The following is a 24,719-nucleotide window of genomic DNA, read 5'->3' as shown; positions in this document are numbered from 1 at the left end:
CACAGAATAAGTAGATTTAGATGTTTTAGATTCTCAGAGCAATTGCTTGGAATTAAACTCTCTCTCTCTCTCTCTCTCTCTCTCTCTCTCTCTCTCTCTCTCTCTCTCTCTTCTCTCTCTCTCTCTCTCTCTCTCTCTCTCTCTCTCTTTCTCTCTCTCTTTCTCTCTCTCTCTCTTTCTCTTTCTCTCTCTCTCTCTCTCTCTCTCTCTTTCTCTCTCACTGTGTGTGTGTGTGTGTGTGTTCACTTCCTCATGGGGAATTATCCTGTTAGAAAATTCCCACTCTTCACCCTTCAGGGAAACTTAAACACTCCTTTCTCTTACACCCCAAGTTAAAGGTAACATGGGCAATGTCTTTAGTGTTTGGAATTCCTGTCCCTTCTGGCTGTGAGCATAGCCTGTATATTTAACTCTAAGGAATTCACATAAAATGCTGGCATTGTGGATTTAGGGCAACTATTCTGAACTTATAAAATTAACTGCTTTCAAATATTTACAAGGAAAGGAAATACGTTTTAACCTTTTCTCCATTTACTTTCTGTGCTGGTGTTTTTACTCTTACCAGACTTTTATGGGAATTACTTTTTTGCAATGCCAGGCTTTAAAGAGAAAAAAAAAACCCATATTGTTTGTATAAGTGATTCTCTGATTCTGTCTTTGTCTATGACATTTTAGAGACATGGAATCTGACAACTAGGAATTTAGTTTACATAGCATCTGAAGAGTGGTTTTTAGGCATTTTTGTCATTTAAATAGGAAATAGGAAAATTCAACACCTCCTTTAAAGATATTTGCAAAAATCCCCAACTGTAATCTTAATTAAGAGAGAATAGTTAAAGTGAGAAAAACGAAGAATTAAATCATAAAATCACTGAGTGACAGGAGGCCTTGCCCATGAGTAAGAACACAAGAAAATCCTGAATTTCAATTTTGAAAATTTCTGGTTTAGAGAATAGCAGAGGATTAACTACATTAAATAAGATTGACTTAAAATCTTCTAAGCCTACAATAGAATACTTTAAAAGGTGGCTCTGTTTCTCTTTTGTGTTTTGCGTATTCTTATTGTCAGGTGTTTTAACAGACAGAATAAACATCTCTTCATGTTATGTGGTGACTTGCTTTCTCCTGCAAAAAAAAAAAAAAAAAAAAGAATATTCTGCATTATTTGAACATCTTTGAAAGCATGTGTGGTAAACATAATGCTTGCTCTTTTATCAAGTACTCTCAAATCAGGAAATATAAAAGTCAGATTATTCTTCTCTCAGCCTCTCAATAAGGAGTTACATCACAGTTTTAAACGATCATCATGCTATATTCTTTTTATGTTAATGCTATTAAATTATAATAACTGAAGATTAACAAGAATTAAGTTCCTAGCTCTTCTGTTTCCACATCTGAGGTCTCTCACCAGATCTGTTACCATTCATGGACCACATGCACACAATACACAATGTGGTTTTTTTATGCCATCACGGAGATGCAGCAGAATTCGCTCAAAACACAATAGGATATGTAAGGATTGAGAATGTTTTCCACAAACTGAGGATAGTAGAAAAAAGCGGCAGAATGCTCTCACTGCCAGCACTGTCACTTACTCTTGATTGATATGATTATGGCTATTTCATTCATATCTTTTGGGCTGAGGAGAGTGATTCTCAAACTTTACTGTGCATAAAAAAAATGCAAGCTAATTTTAAGGCTTTGCCTAACCTCCTCTTCCTCACTGAGTTTCTAAGTCACTAAGTAATGAAGGCCTTTCCCATGTCTCTCTAACTCACTTAGGAAGCCACGAATTCTGCGCCATCTTCTTGGTCCTTTTCTATGGTACCAAAGTGAATTGTTAACTACTTCAAGACTAAAAGCATTTTATTACTAAACCATGATTCAAAGCAACTTTTTAATTAGCCTTGAACAATTTACATCAGCAGAAAAACCTGGATTCCAACTTATGGTCCCTGGTTGCTGGACAGAACATCTTGAAACAAGGGTTTTTATCACTTCAAGTTAAAAGAATTATGAAAATAGAGCACACCTATCAGAGCACTGTGATAATAATATGTTCATTTGCACAGAATGACTATATAATTGTAGCATATGGCATACAGCCAGATTATTCTAATGCTTTAAAAAAGTTGTAAGATTATATTCCTGAATAAAGCTAGAGTAGGCAGCCAAGTGTTCTTTCAGCTTAGATAACAGGTTTTACTTGTGGAGTTTTATAAATATAAAGTATGAAAGAAACATAACTGGCAGAGCAGTTAGCATGAACCTTAAGAAATCATTAGCACTGACTCCTAAGCTCACCTAGTTTTATTTTTCAAATAAAGATTTCTACTCTATGCTAAATAACTAACTTGAAATTGATCTTATTTTAGGGATGAAATGATCATAATAGTTAAGTTTTCTTTTTAAGGCCAGGATGCTGAAGTTAACAGTTAAAACGACAAAACTGTCATCCTAGGCACTGTAAAAGAAAAATTATAAGCATTTCCAGAGAGTGACCCTTACATCACACCCCATGCTAAGCTCGTCTCTAACCAAAGCCAGGAAGGTGTTGCATGTATTGGTGAAGTTGAACAATGTAAAATCATACTTTTTTTTCTCTTTCGTCTTCTAAAAAACACAATTATACTGTGATATATAATATTAGATGATCACGTTGTTGGTTCTGAAAAGGAAATAGAATTTCCATGTTTATTTATCATATAATTAGTCTAGGATTTTAATTTTTAGTGAAACTAAGCTCATAAAAAATATGTTTATCGTCTCCAAGAGAGCAGTACAATGAAACTGCTTATTCTGATAGAGAAAACCATTGAGCAGGACTGATAAGAAAGATGTCAACTATGTTTGGAGGTTTATATCAGAGTAAGTACAGTTTGATGAGGCCTTCTAAGCCACTTTTAGCTTATGCACAGAATACCAGAGTTCAGGTTGTGTGTCTGTCATTGTTGAACATAATGTTGGGTCCTTGGAGAGTGTTATGTGTTGTCACTTATAGTATCCAACTCAATGACTGTTCATTTTTAGGAAAGAATTAGCAAGCCAGCTTAAAGAAAATAAAAAGCTAGTCTGATTAGCCCTGTAATCCATAATTCTTAATTAAAAAAATTTAGTGGTTATTATACAATTGGCCATAGTTTAATATAAAGATTATACCACAAAGACACAATATTAAATGTTAAATCAACTACTATAGGAGCTTTTGTGTTTTTGAGTATAACTCATAAAGCACTTATGTAAGCATGTACAAATAAATAGATTAATAGCTAGGTGATAGATAAATAGATAGATGATAGCTAGAAACAAATAAATTAATAAATGGGAAAAAGCAGGAAGGACTAAATAATAAATTTGAAAGAAGGAGGAAAGAATAGATACTAAATTTGAAATCTTATTTTAAAAACACGACTTTGTTTTTTAACTCAAGGTATACTTAATAATGAAAGATTCTGAAACAAAGTGTGAATCATAAATCACACTGACATGTATATGGGCAAGAGAGTGTGTTACTGCACAGTTACAGTAAAAAGACCCATCATGATCATTCCTGCTGATTACGAAAGACTAGGCAGAGTGTTAATTGATCTAAATGAAAATTCCCTCACAGTCCTTTTGCCAAGGAGGAAACAAAACCTTAGGAAACTGAATAATATATCAAAATTACAAGAGACAGTAAATGGTGAAGTAGGAATTTTCATGGTCTTCACTGTTGTACTACGGTGTCCAGAGTCCAACTGACTCAGTGTGTGCTTTATAGCAATTCAACTTCAAGACCATTGCTGGGATTACTCAGAATTGACAGTAACCCGCTCTTTGAGGTTTAGAGCAGTGGCTCTCAACATTCCCAGGGCTGTGAGCCTTTAATACAGTTCCTCATATTGTGGAAACTCCAACCACAAAGTTTTATTTGTTGCTACTTCATAACTGTAATTTCACTACTGTTATGAGTCTTAACTAAGTATATGTGTTGGTTGATGGTCTTAGGTCACTACTGTGAAAGGGTTATTTGAGCCCCAAAGGAGTTATGACCCACAGGTTGAGAAGGGCTGGTTTAGTATGATTTAACTTCCGCATTATCCCGGATTTCTGTTCTAACTCATCAATTTGACACTCTTGGTCAAATTTTACAATGCTGAATTTTCTGTCTCCTTAGTGGCCAATCTATTTTTATGTTTGTATCATACAGGGCCAAACACCAAACATGTTTGGATCTATATCTTAACCTTTAACATATGGTGTAGGATGATTTACACGTATACTAGAGAGGTAGAGATACATAAACTTTTCACAGATGCTCAAAAGACATACCCCCTTCAGACTTCCTCCCCATTTGCAGTGATCAGGGTACCATGCTTTCCTTTATATGAAGTCCCACAGATGGTAAAAATGGTGATTTTGGGGGACATAAACCATTTCTACCTTCACACAACCTTCCTCCCCGAGGACTTATGTCTGAATAGAGAAATTCTTTCATTTCTAATTACATGTATTACAGGTAAGTTGAAGGCATTTGTTTCAGAAACCAAATAGGCAAAGTCCATTTGATGGCATGTTTGACAACATTGGGGGGCCACTTGTGTCTGGCTGTTGTCCTTTTGGCAGTGGGAATAATTAGTAAAGCATAGTCGCAGAAGAATACAATTTCTTTGAAATGGGCAGTAAGCCCACAGTTAGATTCACTTTTAAAGCAGAAATCAAAATAAAACCAAACTCAAACACACACACACACACACACACACACACACACACACACACACACACACTCGCGCGTGCGTGCGCGGTGCATAAAACACTGCAAGGAGTAGCTTGAGTCATCACCAATCAATAGGCCAAAATCCAGAGTCATGAAAGCTACTACAAGACCTTTTCCACAAATTCTACCTCCTCCAGAATTTTGTAATGTTTCCCAAAAAAAAAAAAAAAAAAAGAAAAAAAGGCATGTTGGAAAACATTTCTCCTGAAAGTAATTAAACAGTAAGCATCCTCTGTCACTGCCTAAACTGCATTTTAAAGTTCACAGAATGAAAGTTATTCTGAGAGTCAGTCACATCAGGCCCAAAGGCGGGCAGTTTCTCTTTTGACTTCCATACTAATATCTTACCTGTTCCCTATGCCTGTTCCACAGAGTGCTGATTTATATTAGTCCATCATACCCTGATACTTTTTATAAACTAAGACCTACTTCCTTTACTTCTAGAGACAAATGTGTGCTTGGTGTCTACGAATGTGTGCTAACAGTAATCCCTCAGACATTCATTAGTGTTTAGAGTTTGCACTTAAGCGGGACAATGGCGCCGTAAATGAAAATGACCAGTAGCCAAAGGGAACATATAATTGTTTGTAATTAAACAAAAGTGTTGCTGAGTTAATCAGATTCACATCTTAATATGCTTTAAAACATCGCTGTCTTGTCAAAATGAAGACTTTCAGTTTTAGTCTCTTTGGGATTTTTTTTTTAATTGGTAATGACAACTAAGCAAATTATGCCACTAAGATTCCTTAACTCACTTAAGTACAATAAATAAGCCAAGTATGCTTTGATCAAAGTTTCACTGGTGTGCCCTTTTGACTTTTCCCCGTTTTGTAGTGAACAGCTTGTTACAGGCTCTCATCTGTTTACAGCGTCTGCACTCAGATGCCCTGACATGCTGGGTACTTTTTTGAATTATAGTACAAACAGACCAAAGCATTGTACCCACCCTCCTGTTGGCAACTGGTTTGGTGTAAGAGTTTAAGTTAATTTTACTTGATTTGTTTTTCTTTTGCATAAAGGTGAGACCAAAGAAAAGAACTCAGGAGGATGGAAGGCATACCAAGATAGTGGACTGCTGATACTTTACAGCCTATCAGAATTCTAGAACCCTCGAACACTGTCTGGTTTGAGTTGGGATACTTCCTGGTATTTCTATGCCGCAAAGAGCTAGTGGTTATTTTTTTTTCCTTTTCTTTGAAAAAGAAAATAATAATAATAAGGCCCAGCGATAAGAGATTCTAAAGTTATGTCAAACAAATTATGTTTTAGTTATTAGTGGCTAGTTTGTAAATATCAAAGCTCCACTCCTTGTAGTGCTGGGAGCTGCTGCATTTGCATGCTGATGAAATGCAAGTGGAAGGCTGTGAACTGCAGGGTTATCTACAGTGCAGCAGTGGGAGCTCCAGAATCAGACAGTTGAGCATCTGACCGACTCAAGAGTCCAAGCTGCAGACCTCTTCTATTCACTTTCTTTACAACAATTAAAATATGCAAAGTGATAATTTTCCTTAAGTAGCCTTAAATGTGCGATCTATTTAAATGTGAAGAAAATTGCCTGAAGCTTCTGGTGTGAGGGACAAAAAAGAATAAATTATGCAAATAGCAGAAAAGGACTCTACCACTTGAACGCCTAATTTTCCTGTAATAAGCATACTGTTTCATTTAATTTTTTGCCTCTTATTAAAAGTGACAGTTCTTTTGCACTGTCTGATGGTTCTATCTGACACAAGCTAGGGAAATGACTGCTAGACTAAATGCTAAAGCATTTCGGTAGCTTTTTTAGATGATGGTTACATTCACAAAGTAATTATGCACTGAAGAGTAGAGAAATAAGGTTTAATTACACAGTAATCGCTTCTGATGGACACGGCAGAAGTGTGAACACCGCCAGACTGCAATCCATCAATGACAAACCCCTGGCCACTTTTAATTCCTCCTCATTTGCATCATAACCTCCGCACCAAGTTGCACAAATGCTGTTAAATGTTAATAGGAGCTGTCTCTCCACTCAAAATGAATGCTTAAGCTGTTTCATTTTTTTTTTTTCTCCTCCACCTCAGACCTTCAAAACCAGCTCCTCTCTGAGAGCAGGCATTAAGCACAGAGCATGGTGCGTGGTCACTGTTGTGCTAATTGGGAGCAACACTTAAAGTTTTATCTCTCAAGCGCTAATAATGCACACTGCTGACAAACCAGTGAATAAGTAATGTACTTGCAGGAGAAGGGGAGGGGGTGGGTGGGTAAAGGCATGCCTAGAATGAAAAATGCAGTTGGGACCGTTGTTCAGTGACTAGCTATTTGATTAGGCCCTGTAGTCATATTTAATCCAGATCCTTAGGGAACATAGACAAAATTACATCTTCATCTCATCAAACATTCAGCCATATTTAAGCATTCAGCTGATCAAGCCTTTATTGTTTCTATTGTAGCCACATGGAGACTGTGTAGCGTTGCATTCCTCGCTGCAGAAGCTGACATAGGAAGGGCCTCTAAGCTGTAGGCTTGCTCTCTGGGGCCCGCTGTGGTTAGGGAACTTAGTAGTGAAGGAATGAAATCACTTCAGTCACCCTGCACGGATGCCTGAGTTGATAAAATAATAATAATAATAATAATAATAAAAATAAAAATAAATGCCTTCAGTTCTGTTTGTACAGTCTTTAGTATTCCACCTTACTTTCTCTATATTTTTAAAGTTCTTCCTTCTACCTTGTATTTAAACCCAGGCCATTTGCTGAGACAGGTCTACATCATTAAACTGCAGATGGTTCTTTTTCTATTAAGCAGCGGGTATCGTTTTTGTCCTGACAGGAGGAGGCTCCACCTGCCGCCGGCCCACCAATGCTTCCAGCTGACTGCTTTGCAGAACAGGAAAGGTAATTTGTAAGCCATGTGCCAAGTTTAACAGTAGACTCTAAGGAGTGACAAAAGAGCCATTTTCTGCATGAAGATTGAGAATTATCAACACCTTTCTGTGCATAATGGTGAAGCCTTTATCACTCGAGGAGCTGCGGATAAGGTTAAGAACACTAGACAAACTGCTCATTAGTGGAAAGGTTTGCCTTTTCCATTAAAGACTGCTGAGGGCTGGAGTTACACTGCTGAGCAATGCATCCCTGGCATTTGAAAAAAGTGAGCTGATAGGTACATATAAAGGAACATTGGAAAAGGAGACCTGGAATGTTCTACGAGTGTCAGTAAGGCTTTCACAATCTTAGGAAATGATAAACCTTTTAGATATGTTCAGAAGTCATGTGAGCTGGGAGCTAAGGCCCTAGGTCAGAAGTCATGTGACCTAGGCGTGCTCTGCCCTGTATTCTACTATGGGCTGACTGCGTGACTTTGGGTAAGTAATTTATGTTTGTATGATTTGAACATGAAGCAGCAGGATTCATTAGTTTGCAGCAGTAAGCAGTTGAGTCAGTTGTACAGATCTCATTCAGCAATAAACAGATAATAAATATAGAAGAAAAGCTCATTACTACATCGATTTTGATTCTGTGCTGGCAAGGAGATGAGGAGTTGTCAACTGTTACTTATTACCTTTACCTTCAGAGTAGTTGTGTGAGCTCAGAAATGGGAATGGTGTGTGTATCTGTGTGTACACGTGGGAGTGTATATGAAGGTGTGAATGTGTGTGAGTGTTAGCAGGTGTGTGTGTGTGTGTGTGTGTGTGTGTGTGTGTGTGTGTTTGAGCATATGTGAGTGAGTGTGAATGTGTGAGTGTGTGTTTGAGTATGTGTGAGTTTGTGTGTGTTTGAGTGTAGGTGGTATGTGGGCAGAGACAGGTGATGATAGACCTCAGTCCTGCTCTACTATGCTCCATCTTATTCCCTCAAGACATTAACCTACATCTAGTTTGGTAGATGGTAAGCTCCAGCAAGCCTCTTGCCTCTACCCCTGCAGCTCTGGGGTTACACATTGCAGTTGGTTACGCTAGGCTTTTTAATATGTGACTACTGGGCATGGAGTCTTAAGCTCATGTCCTCGTGTTTGCTTATGAGCTTCCCTACCTGCTGAGCCATCTCTCCATCCAGTGACTGGTGTTTCATATACCCTCTGTGAGGGTTTAATACAAGGAAGAAATTGAAAATAGTAATTTCCATGGAGCTTATTAATAAATTTGCCCTCATGATATAAGACTGTCAGGGATCACACAAGGAGGATACTGTCACTTCTAGTTTAAGTGACTGACTCAATGTAGGGTACATATATGTGAGTACAAGGTTTACATTTAAGCTTTAAAGCCTATGTATCTTGCTATGCCTTGTGGTTGGGTTATGCTCTTTGTGTGGAGAGTAACAGTCAAAGTCAATTTCTGCCTCCATTTCCATCCTACTCTGACTGCATGACTTTAGTCCTATACATCAATCTCGCTTTTGCCTACTTAATGTGTTCTTGAAATCCCATAAGAGAAACCAAGGCTTAACTTCTATCACTCTAAAACAAGCTCAGCCTGCCAATGTTATCAAGGCCACAGTAGGGGAAATGTCCTTAGAAACAAATATGGCTCTCTACTTAATTCATTGCAAACAAGCATTTGCATTTAAATTTCCTGTGCTAATTTATTAAAGTCTGGCTATCTCAGTAGATGTATTCTTGCCACTTGTCAATGAAGTACAGTAGGACCATGCTCTTCCCAGACACACACACAGCCACATACCACCACAAACACCACAGTGTTTAACTGGGGTAAAGTGTGTCTTTCTGTGTCAGAATTATATTAGTCGTACAAATGTGTGTTCGAAACTTCCTTAGTCTGTTGAAAATAATATTTCTCTGTGTAGGAGAAGGCAGGCCAGTCAAATGACAAAGCCACCCACAAAGCCATCAGTTGGAACTCACGACTGGATCAGTTTGAAAAGGAAGAGAAGAAATAATGATTTAGAGAAGAGGTTTGCAGGAAACCCCAAAGAAAGACTGTGCAGTAGCTTAGCTAAACAAAGTAGGATGAGAGCTACCAATGAAGACCCTTGCATCCTGGGCAAAGTAAAAGCCCCCCATACCTTTCTTTTCTATTAGTTATCCAAGCTTTTCTGCAAGCACGCCAACCAGTCACCCTATAGACTCCTTCTAACATTTACCTAAAGCCTGTCCTTGCACCAACCCAGCTGGTCCCTACTCCAAGAATCCCATGTTTCCGCATCAGTCAAAAGTAATCAAGCAATCAAGGCATCTCCTATTCTCTTGATCCACTGCCATAATCAACATAAAAGTCTAGGTGTCCCCCATCATGTGACAACCAGGTTGCCAGCCTGCAGCATAACTATTGATATATTTGACTCACAGAGACTATTGGATTGTCGTGTAGTTAATGGTGGTATGAGCTCATGCTCCGTGTGTCTGTAGACCACCTAACTCCGAGTGCTTTTTCCACAACTCTTCTTGCACAGCACTCTGTACTGTCTGTGTGCGGCAGTGTGTTTAGCCTTCCAGGACACTAAAGCTGTAAACAGTCTTTCTAAGCAGGTCTTGGCAAGCAGAGAACAAGAAAACATTATAACAGGATTCACGAGTAAATTCTAATAGTGAAAGACTGAGAAAGGCTGGGAGACTCTCTGAAAATCACCATGCTGGTGTTTGAAGGAGAGAGATCTGTGATGGATGAAGTCTGACTGTGGATGACACAGGTGAGCAGCTCCTGGTCTTTAAAGACATAGCAGCCATGTGAGCACCGAGGACTGAAATGTGCATAATGGGAGAGAAAGAAGCAAAATTAACCAACTAATGTGATGGGACACGTCTTTAACTCCAGACCTCTGGAAGCAGAAGAAGGCAGGTCTGTGACTTAGAGGCCAGCTTGCTCCACATAGCAAGTTCCAGGCCACCTAGAGCTACAGAGTGGGACTCTGTTCTAAAATTATGAAAATTATATTTTTAAAAAATGCTAAAAACTTTTCCAATTGCTTTTCAGTACAACCCACCACTGATACATATGTGAATTATTTGAATTTTGAGGCTTTAAAATCTTAATAGCATCGGCCCATAGTCTATAGTATGTGGCACAATCAAGCACTCACACTTTAATAAGGTAATTAAAGGTAAGCTTGAGTCACGATTTCCAATTACAACTGAAAACCATGTGAACAAAAGCAGTCTCATATTATTAATATGTGCTATAGAGGCAGTTTCTAGAAACTTCATAAGATAGAGCGGAATTCTGCTATGAGTTAATGTCTAAGACCGCCTTAGACCCGTTCTCTATTATGAAGCTTGCCGTGTACTCAGAGATGGCTGAGTCAAAGGCACTGCACAAGTACAAAGTAGCACTCGTATTATTAACCTTTCCCTGGTTGTTTCCTCATCTGTAATATGGGGTTAATGATATTTCTGTACCTCACAAGAATGCTGTGTGAATTAATGTTTGTAAAGCCCTTTAAGATCCACGGATGAAAGATGCCATAAAAGTCCAAAGGTGGTAATATTATAGTTATTGAAATTGGAAACACCAATAATGCTGGGAACTGAATATATATTTGGTTGCAAGGCACCCTGTACATTATGAATTCATGCGCACTTACAGAAACTTACTACTTCAAAATTAATGTTTTGAGTCATACATATATACATATATCCTAAAAATATATTCAATACTGTACACCAAAAGGTTGTGATTTGTTCATAACTTACAAAATGTAGTATTAGTGCATTTCATGTTCATTTCTCATTACAGTAAGTGCTTATATATCTATACTCAAATTTATATAGTATTAGACTGGTCTGTTTAAAGAGAGGCAGTAAATGACATGCTAAAATGCTAAGATGATTTAATGAAATAATTATCTGAACTTTTTTTTATTATGGCTTTGTTTTTTTCATGTACATTTTTAATCTATTTGAATAGTTTATAAATAGTAAGTTAAAAGCACCTTCTCTTCCTGAGAAGGGAAAACAGTACATGTTATCAGCAGGCACATTCTATGACCTAATTTTTTTGTGACTATTAAATATTTTTCTAAAAACTTAAAAGATAAAGTTCCCTAATAACTAGAATTCAAAACAGGAAAAGAAAATAACTTTTCTGATACTGCACCTTTTTACTTTAACATGATCTTTTGGTGTTTTCCTGCTAATTGATCATCTACCCCGTCATCAACCGCTGAATAATCATCTGTGCCACATGAAGTATAGAAACTTGAAGTGGTAGAAGGCATCTGTTTACATACAGGTGGAGATGTTGTGTAGACACAAGAGAGGCAGCATAGCTAACCTTCTAACAGCCTCAGTGTATAGAAGTGAGACTTGATACCCTATGAGCATATACAGGGGGAGGTAATCCCCCTCAGTCACAGTCATAGGGGAGGGGAATAAGGGGAAAATGGGAGGGAGGGAAGAATGGGAGGATACAAAGCATGGGATAACCACTGAGATGTAACAAGAATAAATTAATAAAAATTTTTTTAAAAAGAAGGGCAAACCCTCTTTCTTTTTTGAATTTTTCATGATTTCCTTCCTATTTTTGTTATAAAAGTAATGTATATCTTTTTTTTTTTTTTAATCCTTAGGGGTGACTGCCAAAGAAGGGAAAATGGTTTTGAAACTCTGAAATATAAAAATAAAGATTAATGAGATAGAATTAAAGTGCAAAAGTGAAGTTGGTATTCAAATGTTACTTGTTTTTATTGTCAAAATGAGAAGATACATAGTTAAATGGACGGACTCATTATTCTTGATAATAATTTGGGGAGATTTATCATACACACACTTTTTTTCCAAGTCATATTTTTAAGTCGTTCTTAGATTTAATTAACAGAAAATGTTATTTTATCTTTTAATCCATTGAAACATGATTTCCGACTGAGTAAAGAAAAGGTTAACTTCAAATGATAGTGGCAAAGCAGTCAAGGAAAAAAAAAACAACAGAGTTCACAGGTAAGCCGAGGAGTCAAGCAAACGTTATATTTAGAAAGTCAAGAGCTTTGTTTTGGCTGCTTTAGAGGTTTTCCCCAATTTATGAGAGGTTCAAGGTTACCAAGCTCAACACCAGAGCTCAAAGTCATTCCATAGTTTATTCAATATTCAAGTTCAAAGATTTAAATGTGTAGTACAAAAGAGAATTTTGAAGCTGGGGGCCACGGAATTGGTGAGCGTAAAGGTAAATTATGGTAAGGGTCACATGGGCTAGCGTATTCAGAAACAGCTAACTAGCAGAAAGCTATATTTAGAGAAGGGAAATTAAGAAGCACTAAAGCATGTTTAACATCTCATCAGAAATGCAAGCTCTTGCACGTATATTTATAAACATGATAATTCCTGGACAGTATATAAATAAAATTGTGATAATGTGTAACTAATAACTATTTCTTCTACTGTAAATATGGATCTTATATAATTTTTCATCTGTGATCTTGACTTCTGACTTCACCATGCTTTTTGTTTTAAATCCACAAACTCCTTGTTCATTATTTGGCAAGTCAAAGGCACTGAAAATAATAAGTTTCCTAGAATATAAGAAGCAACTATAGTACACATAACATTTTCATTTGGACCAGTTTATACATTTATACATATATTGACTTTCCAATATCCTAACAACCATCTTACATCTCTGAGAGAGAGAGAGAAAGAGAGAGAGAGAGAGAGAGAGAGAGAGAGAGAGAGAGAGAGAGAGAGAGAAACAGAGAGACAGAGACAGAGACAGAGACAGAGACAGAGACAGAGACAGAGACAGAGACAGAGACAGAGAGACAGAGAGAGAATATGAATCCCACTCAATTGCCACAGAACTTGAGTGGAGATCAGAGGACAGCTTGAAGGAGTTGGTTATAACTTACCATGTGGATTCAGGAATCCAACTCTGGTTGTCACACTTGGTGGCAAGTATCTCTTACCTACAGAGCTGTCCTACTCCAATCTTCTTCGCAAAATTATCATCGACGAGAAAATAATCCTAAGTGCATGTGTTGTGATGTTTTAAGACATTGATTCTTTATATAATATCTATAAAAAGTTAATTTTGATAAATGCAAATTGTTTGCTTAAATAGACACTTGCCTTAGCCCTAATAAGAAAGACAATCGATGGTTTTTCCATATGAAATAAAACCAGGAACGTCTTGATTCCTATGGTGTTCAATTCCTTCTGCTCATCTTACCTTCTCATCTTTTCTTCCCTTTGTGGACCGATTTACTTAAATATGCTTGTGTATAAAGCATATTATAGCCATTCCTTCATCTTTGATGCTCCAGGAGTTGAGCTGCATAATAAACACAGAGACTGTATCTCTCTCATTTCTTGTTTTCCATCCTTGTCACTACATCCCCTTTCCTGACACCTATCACTTTGGTATCATTCCTGATTCTCGGTAATAGTTCACTTTCATTCTGTATCACTTTCTAGCTATTACTGTCTCCTTTATGGTTCCCCAATTAATCATTTTCAATGGCTTTGTTTATTTGTTTGTTTGTTTGTTTGGATTGGTTGGCTTTGCTTTTCTTTTGTTTCAATACATCTACAGAGATAGTTTTCAGATGAAGGGTGACTTTAGACCTCATCTGACCTGTCAAATTTCTGGTTTGTTTTTGTATTTGTTCACAGTTCTGATCATTCCAGGATATAGGTTATCCTAGGAAGATGCTCTACAGCTGAGCTACCCAGGTCGCTAGCACACTTTTGTGAAAGTTTTGGGACACAGCCTATCTTGGTTTTATATATATATATATATAATGTGCTGTCCTCAGAGAGTGGTAGCCCATTTTCTCTACCAGCTGACCCAACAAACTGGGGAGAGCATTGCAGAGAGGAGAGAGAGTGGGTGGGACAGGGAAGAGACCAGGGAAGGGGATGCGATTGGGATGTAGAGTGAATAAATTTTTTAAAAATTTAAGTAAAAACAAATCATAAATAATACACAGTAAACAGAAAGCCCTTGGGTAAGAACTTCTATAGCTCTAACTCTTAATCAGGCAAAAGGATATTTTTTCCAGGGGAGGGGATTGGTTGGGTAAATGCTGCCAGTACTATCGAGAGCAGCGCTTATCATCCAGTGAGCATGTGTTAAATATTTGTGAGTGAGTAAATGAATCTCTTCAAAGGTAGTAAGTAGTGCTAAGCAATGTCTTAAACATGAAGATCTATTCAACATCTTTATGTTTTCTTTGCAGTTGTATTAACCTTTTTTCCTCAGCTGCTCTCTATAAACAAAATTTAAAATAATAAACAATGGCAATTGTTTCAATTCTTTTCAATCTATTAAGTTAAACACTCAAATTTGTTTTCATTTTTATCCAATGGCATGAATATTTACTTGAGGAAATAGTAGTCATAATAAAACCACATTGTGTTCCAATAATCATGTATGCTGTTTCTTTGTTTTCTGTTTGCTGAGGTACATTACCAGATCCATCTACACATTAGTTAGAGTCCAAAATGTCTACTCAAATTATTTGAAAAACTGATCATGACCTTTTTATAGTTATCTGATCTCTTTTTCCGTTTCTCAGTCATTATTACATCCAAACCTATCATTTTAACAAGAACTTATCAAAACTGCTCAAAGTCTTTATCTGACCAAAGTACTGGTCCTTTGTTGTTCTTTTGGCATGTATCCTGTAACCACAAGTCTACCACTCTTTTGTTTCAACTTTCTATTGGGTCCAGGGCACCATACCAGACACCCTCCCACCTCTCTATCTGTCTCTGTCTCTGTCTCTGTCTCTGTCTCTGTCTCTCTCTCTCTGTCTCTGTCTCTCTCTCTCTATCTCTGTCTCTGTCTCTGTCTCTGTCTCTCTGTCTCTCTCTGTCTGTCTGTCTGTCTGTCTGTCTGTCTCTCTCTCTCTCTCTCTCTCTCTCTCTCTCTTTCCTATTTTATGGATTACATATTTCAATCAACTTTACTATCTTTCTTTTTCTTCTCATGGACAGTTGACTGCAGAAGAATTTAGCAGACTCTGGTCCTTAGTCCTCCTTTTCTCTTTGCTCTTTTGGATCATCATTCAATTCATTCCTGTAACTTCCATAACAGGCACTTGTTTACATCAACCAGGACTAGTTTGGGGAAATGATGTCCCAGTATATCTGGATAGTATGAGGAGACTTTAATTAGAGGAGCATTTACTTACAAGATGATAGGCAAGATTTAAAGTATTAAAATAAATACAGAACCCTAGAATAAGCAACAATAGAGGTATGGTCTGTCATAATGTGTGATACAGGAGGCTTTTACAGGCTTACAACTAATATTTTGGAAGATTTCAAGTAAGTTGTCTAATACATTCATTATTAAGAATAAAATTTTTGAACTTCTAATTAAATAATTCCACTTCTACATAATGCATGTATGTTTTCAAATATTTTTGTGGTTATATGTTCCATATTCAATTACATTTGATTCAATTATATCACATTAGTAGTTTAAAATTTGCCATGGGAGGCATGACTCATGGTTTTGGAATTGTTTTGTTGATTTAATAGAGTCATGAAATTAATGCTAGGCTAGTTTTCATAATGTGGGTTATATTTAAATGACTGATGACTATCGACATTACATTGTGAAAATAACTTTAAAATTTGGTAATGCATTCTTCTAATAGTCTAAAGCTATTATCCAATACACTGACATCATTTACAAATGAGTTACCAAATCCATCATCTTTGTTTCACTTTCATCTAAGTACTAACATAAATAAAAGATCAACCAAAATTCCTATCTGATTTATACATATTTATCAATTATAAGAGCTCAGCAAAAATCAACAAAATCAGTTTGTGAAAATCAATTGGTGCTAAGGAATTTATTGTATGCCATATTTTATTATTATTTGTAAGTTGTGTCATACATATCATTCATAAAACTGGTAACGTACAATTTCTATCTGTGTCTATTTGTGTGTATGTTTATTCTAGACATCCTACTGCTAAATATCTACAGTATACAACTCTTCCATCATTAAGTGAATAAGAGTAAAATCTTAAATGAAAATTGGGGTGCTGGAGGTAAACGTGCTTGCTGTTTAAGAAGGGAACCAAGGTTAGTTCTCAGAACCCAGCTTTGGCAATTCACAACCGCCTGTAACTCCAGCTCCAAAAGATTCAACAACTGCCCTTCCAAACATGTGTCATTTACACACACACACACACACACACACACACACACACACACACACACACACAATTAGAAAAAAGAAACTTGAAGAAAGAGAGAATATAGTGAGGACTATTTACGAGGAGCTCTAAATTGTGGGGAAGGGGGTGCAGAAAACTTTGGTGAAATATCTTTAGACATCTTCTGAAATGGAAGCTATAATCATTCTTCTATGTTTTCCAACTGTAAACATAGCTCCTTAAGTGATGTGAGGATCTCCAGGAGTTGATACTACTGAAGAGGTCATATCTAATGACACTGTTCTATAAGGCATGCTTTAAGATGCAATCCTTAACGAGCAGCATAAGTGTGTCCTGGGAACATATTAAAATATAAAATCTTATGTCCCCTCACTAAAGTTGCTGAAGCAATGGGACCCAGCAGTCTTTAAAAAGGTTCTAGACCATTCTGATGTAGATTAATATGCAAGATCATTTCCTCTTATGGGTGCAGTCATTGTTATTTTTCTGGTGTGTGTGAAGATTCTATGCATCTGTGACCTTGCTGTCCAGTCATTGGAACAGTGCCCAGCTTCTCTTCATAAATGCCTCGAAGTTTGTGAGCTCATTTAAGTCTAAAAACAAAAACAAACAAACAAACAAAAATAGTGAATCTCAATTCTGCAAATCCAGTGAAATTTGTGTCTTTTCCTTCTGTATGTCAAAATGTGCTTTAGTTAACAGGCTTTTTATTTTGTTTCTAAAGGGGCTCATGATCTATAAAGTGCTGCTCAGAATCCCTGCACACAGAAAATATCATTGATTTATGATGAATAAGCATCCCTACTCATCCTCAAAATCTCCACCTGGTTTATTATAATTGTTATAAATAAATCCATTATAGCTACTTTAATGTTACCTCTGGCATTGAATGAGCAGACAGCATTAGGCATTATTTCAATTATCAACTCTACTAATTCCTCTCTTAATTAATGTGTTCTTTAAGATAAATGACATATAACCAGGTATGTTTTGAGTAATATAACTTAGGATTGGTTGGCCATATAGAACTATAACAAATCTATTCCAGTATTCTCACTTTCTTGAGACTATTTTTCTACCTTTTATCAGAGGAGTCATATTTTTCACCATCATTGAAAGGAGACCACAACTTATCGAATATAGAAACTATTAATAAATTAAATAATAAAATCCAAACTCATTGTCATGGGTTGGAAGATCCTAAATAGTTTTCATGTTTTGCTATTCCAATCTCAGTGGCCTTCTGACTGTTATTAGAAAGCACTCTAAATGTATTACCATATAAACATGTTTTTTAAAAATTTCTATTCTCGCTACTCAGAGAGCATGACCTCGCCTTCATCTCATTCTTAAATCATTTAACTCTATTGTGTCATGTCATGTTGTAATAGTCTGTGTCTTCCCTGATCACCAGGGCTTAAGTAGCATGTATAATTACACTCTTTATCCACTCTTCTAGCTTTACTTTTCTTCTCTACTTGGAAGAGTTCTTATTACGATTATTTCTATTCTGTATCTTTCCCACTAGAGTCATTGCTCCCACAAGGACAAGAACTATGTCTGTTTACTTGATAATAAGTTACAGCACCTCACAGCACCAAACACAATGCTTTAGCTCGTTCCATACAGCTCATAACGTATGTTCAATAAGCACAATCAAACATGATATCACTATAAATCCAAATTTAAAAAAAATCTATCTACTCATAAGAAAAGGCACATTGATAAAGAAATCATTAAAATACTTCTGGGCTAGTTGTTCTGGGGATTTTCAGGGGTTGTCCCCAGTCAGTTGCACTATATATGATGTCACTTTGCTTTGAGTTTCATTGGGTTTCTTCTCTATTTTGAGTACATACATAAGTATGTACCCAAAGACAATATTAGTAGATATATATATATATATTTAATTTCCAGAGTTCTAGGCCTTGAGACTTCTTTACATCATGGTGACACTACCACCCCAAACCTTTTCCTCGATGTGCATCTAGCTTTAGTAGTTGCACAATACTCACTAGTCCTTAAGACTGGAAAACTTGCAAAGCTTCAAGGTGTACCAATTTGTGCAAAGTCAATTCTAATGTTTTGGCACAGATACCATTTCTTTATAATCATTTTTTGTGATAGGTCATGGGGGCTTAGGTCTTATTAAATGGTTGATTAATATACTTATACTTGCAAAGGACTGAAAGTGCATGACCAAAATATCCTAATATGAAACTGTCACATGCATATAATGGTATTTGGAGGTGATGCTATTGGTAGTGATATGTTAAAGGTTTAGAGCCATTATGAATGGAGTTAGCATTCTCCTAAAAGGGTCAAAGCTGGTTGGCTTTTACTTATATAAGATTGCAATGAGGAGTCTCCTACCTGGAAATGATTCCTGACTAGAAGACAAAACCATGCTGGTGCCCTACCTATTCTTTTTACCTTTGACTTCTTATTTTATAAACTGTGAGACATAATTTTTCTTAATATATATATAATCATATACATTATATTATGTAATATATGTTTATATTATTAGCATATATAGAATAAACTATAGCAAGAGGAAGAACAAAAAAATCAGGAATTATATAAATGTTACATTCATTGTGTTTTGGCTATTTATACTTGGCAACCTTGAAGAAAACATCCTTCCTGTCTTGGTGAGTCTAAAATTCTGAATGTAAATCAATATCTATCACATCTCATCTCTATCAAGTTAAAACATCTATCTAGACCTGAAAACATCTTAACCCCTAAACAACTAAGCTATCTGGTCTTCAACCACATCAGAGACTTAAGAAAGAATAAAATTAATTACCTGAGTAAACAGGAAGTACCTGTAGCAGCTTCCAATAACGTTTTAATACGCCACCTAGTCTACAGTCCTTTGTCACTTGCCTAAAATAGAGCATTAACACAGCCTTAGTAAGTCTCATTGAGTCATCACATCACTGTGGGTGGAGTCTATTCTTGGGCACTGATCTTCACGTCTTGCATTACCATAACTCACATTTCAAGCAAAATGCTCTTAGTATTATAGTACATTTTATCTCCACGTTTTTATCATCATATATTTACCTTGGAATTCCTTGCTTTTCTTACTTCTAAATTAAGTTTTCATTAATTCCTCAATGATAAATTTAAGTGGCATTTTCTTGAAAAGGCATTCCTTAATTAAACCCATCATGTTTAATTAATTTTCGTCTTTTATTTCAGTGCATATTGATCACACCTCTTTTCTTCTTTGGATTATAGTTAGCAAATGCCTGTTTTGTTACTGTCTTGAAAATATCTTAAATCCAGGACTGTGTTCTCTCTACCCCTTTATTTGACTATATTTCTTACTGTAATAATTATAGAATACATGTAATAGATGTGTAGTAAATATTTGTTTTAGCAAGAATTATAATTGTGTTTGGTAAGTTTGCTTTAGACAATTAAGAATATCAGTTCATTTTTTTTTCTGACAAATCTAGAGAATCTTGAGAATTTTCTAAAGATTCTTACAGAGATGAAACAGTGACCTCACACCTCCACAATAGCACCTTACCTTTTAGAATGGTTTCAGAAGTATTCATTGAAGATTTTGCACAGCCTCAACTGCACAGTCATTGATCTCAAAGTTTCAAAGACAATGTCTCTAGTTTTGCTGTTCTGATTCTTCATGGTTCCCGGTAGGCATTCTGATACATATACAGATGGGCATGCTGATTTGGGTGAACATTATCCTGAGTTATGGCAGTGAAATCCTAAGAAAATCAAGAAGCACGATTTGTTGACAGACAGCCATTTTTAAATGTGAGAATCTTAGTAAGTTACAGTATTTCACAATTTCAAACACAACACATTACATTAATAATAAGGAATTACTATTTTTAGGATAGCTACTATCTCTACCTCCAAGCACAGTGTTAAACGCTTGGGTATAAATTGATATCAAAGGGGCTTGGTACAATCTCTCCAGCTATAGTCATCCTAAGAGTACTAACAAAGACTACCAGAATTCTTTGATTGAAAAGAAAGGATGCTACACAATGGTTTCAGATGCTTCCCTATTGAGATTTAAAATGTACCCTTGCTGGAGAAGTCCAGACTGCAGCATTGATGACCTTATGAGTCTATATTTAGAGAAATAAAGGATGAATGCCAAGAATCACTATATCTATTTCAAGTTTTCAACACCAGTTTCTGGAGTTTATGTTCTTCTTACCAGAATAGATTAACAACACATTTTAAATCCACTTCTGTAATATTAGGAGAGATTATTGCTGTGTTGTAGGCATTCTCCTCCATAGGAGAGGCTAATATTTTGGTGGAGAATCCATTTCTACTAAGATCCACTGTAATGATGAGGAGCGTAATGCACAGAATTTATAAGCACCATCTCACAGCTCTCCAAGTGTAGAACAAAAACACATTTGCTGATTGTTTCTTTAGCATAACACAGCAGCTAAATTTCTACAAATGAAAAGCAACTAGCTAAGTCATAGGAAACATTGCCTCTACTGATAATTCACGTCTTACACAGAACACATCACCATTCCATTCTTTATTAGATACTATTAAATTTGCTTCCTTTCTCCATCCTTTTCCCTCTGCCTGCCTCCTTCCTCCTTTTATCCCTCCCCTCTTTCTTTTCCATTCTTGGTTTCCTCCCTTGCTTTCTCTGCTCCTGCTTTCTTTTCTCATTTAAAGTTTATTTTCATAATTTATTCTTTAAGGAGTTCATGTATGTATACAATGAAAACTGTTCATTGCTACCCTCAAACCCAGCTCTTCACTGTAGGAAGTCCTTTCATTGCCACCTCTGCTGCCCCTAGTCATTCTGCCCACATTACTTCTTCCGACTTCATATCCTTTTTTTCTCTCATACTCTCCCATGGAGACCAATTAATTCTGACCATAGGTGCATGTGACATTGCCTTTTCAGTCCCTGAAAACTTTCATTTTTCATTCATAGTTTTTTTCTGGCTTCAATTCTTTGGATGTACCAGATCATCTTGGAGCAGAAGTAGAAGCCATGAAACTGGAAAAGGGGTATTGAGGGAGCAGATACAATAATGGATGGGGATAATTCCTTCCTTCCTTCCTTCCTTCCTTCCTTCCTTCCTTCCTGCCTTCCTTCCTTCCTTCCTTCCTTCCTTCCTTCTTTCCTTTTTTTCTAAAGCAAGGTCTCACTATTATAACCGAGACAGATCTCAAACAAATTATCTTCCAGATTCCCACTTTCAGTATTTTTAATATTATCTAGTATTTTCTTACTTACTGTTTTTGATGGGTTGGATTTGGCACAGGGTCCTGATATGTAGTGTAGGTTATTTGAAGCCTCCATGTAGCCCAGGCTGGCCTTGTATTTGAACCATTTCTCTGTCTTCATCTTTGCAACGGGTAGAGTTGGAAGGAGTACCACCACATGTGGCTCCTTTTTGCCTTTGTAAAAATGAAGTTGGTATTTGTGAGTATTTATATTGGGCTAATGGAGACACAAAAATATTTATCTTATATAATGTTAGTGCAATGATTTATTGTTGACACTGTATAACTTCACTAAATCCCTGACATTGCTCATATTTGCAAAACATTAAGTATTCTAGCAAAATTTTGGCTATATCAGGAAGGCTTCTCAACATTAGTTACACATGTGGAAGTGCCAGTCATTTGGCACAGAACTGTATGTCTGGCACCATGACTCAATAAGTAAAGGTGCCTGGCACCAAGCCCAGTGACCCAGCTCAATCCCTAAGGTCCATGGTGGGAGGACAGAAAACTCCTGTAAGCTGTGCTTTGACTATACATGCCCCTAAAATAAATGAATGAATGAATGAATGAATAAATAAATAAATAATATTTAAAATGTAATAGAACAGAATTCTTAAAATACATGAAAGAAGTATGTTGTAGCTTTATAGTAGATATTTGCCTATGATCAACATGGGCAGAGATTTGATGCCCAGCACAGTATATAAATTGTAGCTCTCTAGTATATATTTGCCTGTGATCAACAAGGGCGAGGATGTGATGCCCAGCACTGTGTAAAAGACCAAAGAGAAGCTGTAAAGTATCCAACAACCCACTTACCATTAAAGCAATTGTAGAAATGAAAACAGAAGCACCAAAGCAGAGAGACTGGATTGTACAGGATGTGCTGACAGGCAGATGGTGGTAATTTGAAAGACACTAACCAAAGAAAACAGACAGGGAACACGGAAAAGAAACCTCACCGAAGAGAGAAGCTGGAAGAAATTTAGATCAAATTTAGTATTGCCAGGAAGGTGCTGGGAAGGCAAGTCTAACAACTTCTGGAATGCCAGAAAGTGAAAAGAGCAGAGAGTAAAAGGACAAAATTTATTATCAGTTTCCCGAGAAGACTGAAGACAGGGTTAATATAGAGTTTTTCTCCTACGTAAGGGGCACTAGGTTACTAACCCTGATTTTACTACCAAATAGATCTAGCACGAGAATGATAAAGCAGGCTTCACCCCCAGAGACCCACTCTGGGAGCTGCTGATAGCTCTTCAGAGAGGAAATCCTGGGTAGGATGCAAATTACCATGATGTTTTATCATATAAAAACTAAACAGGATCACCAAATCAGAATACATTCAACCACCATTGCTTAGAATTGCTTTAGCTAAAAAAAAAAAAAAAAGTACTTGAGAAATAATCTAGAAAAGTTCCTTTTGACTTAAAAGAAAATTATAAATATGTAAAATAATAAAAATATTTAAAACCATAGTATGTGCATATGTATTTCTAGAGCTTATAATTCTTCTTATTCCTTGAAAGATTGTATTCAACTCACCCAAAATTAATATTTCTTCTTCCTATGAAGAAATTTTATTACCAATTGGACATACTCAGCTACTGTGAATTTGGCCTTTGCAAGGTCCCATTCCTGTTAACAAGTGTAGTTCCTTCTGGATGGTTCTAGTCCTCACTAGATAAAATGTTTGCTTGCATTAGTGCTGACTAGATTGCAGCTTGCTTCCTTTTGCTCCTGTCTGTCAGCACACAGTGATAAGAGGCTTACTGACTCCAGTGCTGTGCAAAGCATCACCTTACTAGCTTACGTCACTGGAATTCCTGGCTCCGGGTGTGGGCAAGAACAGCAACAACGGCAAGAACTGAAAGAGAGGGTTTTTCATAACATGTGGCAATTTTTAAAAGTTGTAATTGTACTTAATACATAACCGAAACAACACACACACACACACACACACACACACACACACACACACACACTGAAAAATGCCATCCCACGTGTGCTTTTTGAGACACATAAAAAGCAATTAATAGTATACGTGCTTAACTGTTGAATGGTTATTTTATTAAGAAGAGCACTAAGCAGATAGCCAGTATTTGCTGGGACCTTGAGTGAAATGCAGAATCCTACTTACCAAGTTCCCATACTCAGTTTAGACTTTGGGAAGTGATGCTGTTGCCTGTGGCTATGGTCCACACCTTGCATTCCTCAGGCTGTCTATGGGATTCCACATATCATAACTGTGACCTGAACCTGTTTGAGGAGTACTCCATACATTTCCCTTTAATTTTTAAAAGATGAAAAGACCACTCCCTCAACAAACAAACAAACAAACAAACAAACAAAAACCCATAATACTCCATTGTTTTGATTGGATCTGAAAGAGCTCCTTCTTTGTATGGCCGGCTTTGTCTGATTATAACGTCTGTATTGTATAACGTCTGTTATACAATAACATAATATTTGATATTGTATAGTCAGTAAATAGACAGCCTGTGTCACAGTATAACTGTTAATATAACATTATCGACTTAAACTCTGTAATTCTTTTCACAGTACTGTGCTATTGTTTGGATGTGAACTCCCCCTCCCTGCCCCCCCCAAGTACAAATATGTTGAAAGCGTGATTCCCAGAAAAGCAATGCTT

The 24,719-nt window shown here is 36.6% G+C and overlaps 1 protein-coding gene across 1 annotated transcript in view; it reads left to right on the top strand.

The window, feature by feature from the left end:
- Positions 1 to 7,659, top strand: part of FIGN (fidgetin, microtubule severing factor) — a 133,855-nt gene extending 126,196 nt beyond the window's left edge. Inside the window, exon 4 of the transcript XR_014782782.1 lies at positions 7,565 to 7,659. The gene's annotated coding sequence lies outside the window, so the exon portion shown is untranslated. The remainder of the gene's footprint in view (positions 1 to 7,564) is intronic.
- The last annotated feature ends 17,060 nt before the right edge of the window (positions 7,660 to 24,719 follow it).

The sequence above is a fragment of the Acomys minous genome (assembly GCF_964271855.1).
Source record: "Acomys minous genome assembly, chromosome: 10".
Taxonomy (NCBI): Eukaryota; Metazoa; Chordata; class Mammalia; order Rodentia; family Muridae; genus Acomys; species Acomys minous.
This window is presented reverse-complemented; position numbering and strand designations above follow the sequence as displayed.